The following is a 4,630-nucleotide window of genomic DNA, read 5'->3' as shown; positions in this document are numbered from 1 at the left end:
TCCATTGCATTCCATTCGGGTTGTTTCCATTCCATTTCATTCGATTCGATTCCATTCCATTCCATTCCGTTGCATTCCATTCGGGATGATTCCATTCCATTCCATTCCATTCATGTTGATACCATTACAATCCACGCCATTCCATTCCATTCCATTCCATTAGAATTGATGACATTCCATTCCATTCCATACCATTCCACTCCATTTGGGTTGATTCCATTCCATTCCATTCCATTCCATCCGGGTTAATTCCATTCCATTCCATTCCATTCCATTCCATTCCATTCCATTCCATTTGCATTGATTCCATTCCATTCCATTCCATTCCATTCCATTGCATTCTGGTTGATTCCATTCCATTCCATTCAATTCGGATTGATTCCATTCCATTCCATTCTATTCCATTCCATTCCATTCTATTCTCATTGATTGCATTCCATCCCATTGCATTCCATTCCATCTCATTCCATTCCTTTCCATTCGGGTTGATTCCATTCCATTCCATTCCATTCCATTCCATTCCATTGCATTCGTGTTGATTCCAATCCATTCCATTCCATTCCATTCCATTCCATTCCATTCGTGTTGATTCCATTCCATTCCATTCCATTGCATTCCATTCCATTCCATTTCTTTCCATTCATGTTGATTCCATTTCATTGCATTCCATTCCATTCCATTCCGGTTGATTCCATTCCGTTCCATTCCATTCCATTCGTGTTGATTCCATTCAATTCCATTCCATTTCATTCCATTCCTGTTGATTCCATTCCATTCTATTCCATTCCATTCCATTCTATTCGCGTTGATTCCATTCCATCCCATTCCATTCAATTCTATTCGGGCTGATTCCATTCCATTCCATTCCATTTCATTCCATTCCATTTGCATTGATTCCATTCCATTTCATTCAATTCCTTTCTATTCGGGTTGATTCCATTCCATTCCATTCCATTCCTTTCCATTCCATTCCATTCCATTGCATTCCATTCCATTCTATTCCATTCCATTCCATTGCATTCCATTACATTCCATTCCGTTACATTCCATTGCATTCCATTCCATTCCATTTCATTCCATTCCGGTTGATTGCATTCCATTCCATTCCATTCCATTCCGGTTGATTCCATTCCATTCCATTACATTGCATTCCATTCCATTCCGTTTCATTCCATTTATGTTGATTCCATTCCATTACATTCCATTCCATTCCCTTACATTCGTGTTGATTCCATTCCATGTCATTCCATTCTATTCAATTTCAATGCCTTCCTTTCCATTCCATTTCATTGCATTCGTAATGATTCCATTCCATTCCATTCCATTCCATTCGGGATGATTCCATTCCATTCCATTCCATTCCATTCCATTCCATTCCATTCCATTAAGTCCCATTCCCTTCGGGTTTATTACCTTCCATTCCTTTCCATTGCATTCCATTCGAGTTGTTTCCATTCCATTTCATTCGAATCGATTCGTTTCCATTCCATTCCATTGCATTCGGGATGATTCCATTGCATTCCATTCCATTCCATTCCATTCCATTCGTGTTGATAACACTGCATTCCACGCCATTCCATTCCATTCCATTCCATTAGGATTGATGACATTCCATTCCATTCCATACCATTTCACTCCGTTTGGGTTGATTACATTCCAATCCATTCCATTCCATCCGGGTTAATTCCATGCCATTCCATTACATTCGATTCCATTCCAATCCATTCTATTCGGGTTGCTTCCATTCCATTCAAGAACAGTCCATTCCTTTCCATTCCATTCCATTCCATTCCATTCTGGTTCATTCCATTCCATTCCATTCAATTCGGATTGATTCCATTCCATTCCATTCTATTCCATTCCATTCCATTCTATTCTCGTTGATTACATTCCATCCCATTGCATTCCATTCCATCTCATTCCATTCCATTCCATTCGGGTTGATTCCATTCCATTCCATTCCATTCCATTCCACTCCATTGCATTCAGGTTGATTCCATTCCATTCCATTCCATTCCATTCGTGTTGATTCCATTCCATTCCATTCCATTGCATTCCATTCCATTCCGTTTCATTCCATTCATGTTGATTCCATTCCATTACATTCCATTCCATTCCCTTCCATTCGTGTTGATTCCATTCCATGGCATTCCATTCTATTCCATTCCAATGCCTTCCTTTCAATTCCATTTCATTCCATTCTGGATGATTCCATTGCATCCCATTCCATTCCATTCCATTCCATTCCGTTCCATTCCCTTCGGGTTTATTCCCTTCCATTCCATTCCATTGCATTCCATTCGGGTTGTTTCCATTCCATTTCATTCGATTTGATTCCATTCCATTCCATTCCATTGCATTCCATTCGGGATGATTCCATTCCATTCCATTCCATTCGTGTTGATACCATTACATTCCACGCCATTCCATTCCATTCCATTCCATTAGGATTGATGACATTCCATTCCATTCCATACCATTCCACTCCACTTCGGTTGATTCCATTCCATTCCATTCCATTCCATCCGGGTTAATTCCATTCCATTCCATTCCATTCCATTCCATTCCATTCCATTTGGGTTGCTTCCATTCCATTCAAGAACATTCCATTCCATTCCATTCCATTCCCTTCCATTCCCTTCTATTCAGGTTGATTCCATTCCATTCCATTCCATTCCGTTCCATTCGTTTTGATTCCATTCCATTCCATTCCATTCGGGGTGATTCCATTCCATTCCATTCCATTCCATTCCATTCTGGTTGATTGAATTCTATTCCATTCCCTTCCATTCCATTCCATTCCATTCGGGTTGCTTCCATTCCATTCCAGAAGATTCCATTCCATTCCATTCCATTCCAGTAGATTTCATTCCATTCCATTCCATTCCATTCGTTTAGATTCCATTCCATTCCATTCCATTCCATTCCATTCCATTCCATTCCATCAAATTCGGTTGGATTCCATACCATTTCATTCCATTGCATTCCATTCCATTCCATGTCATTCCATTTGGGTTGATTCCATTCCATTCCAATCCATTCCATTCCATTCCATTCCATTCCCTTCGGGTTGAATCCATTCCATTCCATTCCATTCCATTCCATTCCATTCCATTCCCTTCCCTTCGGGTTGAATCCATTCCATTCCATTCCATTCCATTCCATTCGGGTTGATTCCATTCCATTCCATTCCATTCCATTCCATTCCATTCCATTCGGGTTGATTCCATCCCATTGCATTCCATTCCATCTCATTCCATTCCATTCCATTCGGGTTGATTCCAATCCATTCCATTCCATTCCATTCCATTCCATTCTATTCCATTCCCTTCCATTCTATTCCCGTTGATTGCATTCCATCCCATTGCATTCCATTCCATCTCATTCCATTCCATTCCATTCGGGTTGATTCCATTCCATTCCATTCCATTCCATTCCATTCCATTCCATTTGGGTTGATTCCATTCCATTCCATTCCATTCCATTCCATTCCATTGCATTCGGGTTGATTCCATTCCATTCCATTCCATTCCATTCCAATCCATTCTATTCGTGTTGATTCCATTCCATTCCATTCCATTGCATTCCATTCCATTCCGATTCATTCCATTTATGTTGATTCCATTCCATTACATTCCATTCCATTCCATTCCGGTTGATTCCATTCCGTTCCATTCCATTCCATTCGTGTTGATTCCATTCAATTCCATTCCATTTCATTCCATTCCTGTTGATTCCATTCCATTCTATTCCATTCCATTCCATTCTATTCGCGTTGATTCCATTCCATCCCATTCCATTCAATTATATTCGGGCTGATTCCATTCCATTCCATTCCATTTCATTCCATTCCATTTGCATTGATTCCATTCCATTCCATTCAATTCCAATCTATTTGTGTTGATTCCATACCATTCCATTCCATTCCTTTCCATTCCATTCCATTCCATTGCATTCCATTCCATTCTATTCCACTCCATTCCATTGCATTCCATTCCGTTCCATTGCATTCCATTGCATTCCATTCCATTCCATTTCATTCCATTCCGGTTGATTCCATTCCATTCCATTCCATTCCATTCCGGTTGATTCCATTCCATTCCATTCCATTCTATTCCATTCCATTCCTTTTGATTCTATTCCATTCCATTCCATTACATTACATTTTATTCCATTCGGATTTATTCCATTCCATTCCATTCCAATGCATTCCTTTCCATTCCATTTCATTCCATTCGGGTTGATTCCATTCTATTCCCTTCCATTCGGGTTGATTCTATTCCATTCCATTCCATTCCATTCGGGTTGATTCCATTCCATTCCATTCCATTCCATTGCATTCCATTTCATTCCTTTCAATTCCATTGCATTCCATTCCACCCCATTTTACTCCCTTCAGGTTGATTCCATTCCATTCCATTGCATTGCATTCCATTCCATTCCATTCGGGTTGATTCCATTCCATTCCATTCCACTCCATTCCACTCCATTCAATTCGGGTTGATTCCATTCCATTCCATTCCATTCCATTTCATTCCAATCCATTCCATTCTTGTTGATTCCATTCCATTCCATTACATTGCATTCCATTCCATTCCGTTTCATTCCATTTATGTTGATTCCATTCCTT

This window comes from Pan paniscus, chromosome 18, assembly GCF_029289425.2.
Source record: "Pan paniscus chromosome 18, NHGRI_mPanPan1-v2.0_pri, whole genome shotgun sequence".
NCBI classification, from domain to species: domain Eukaryota; kingdom Metazoa; phylum Chordata; class Mammalia; order Primates; family Hominidae; genus Pan; species Pan paniscus.
The sequence above is the reverse complement of the archived record's forward strand: the minus strand, read 5'-3'. Positions refer to the sequence as shown.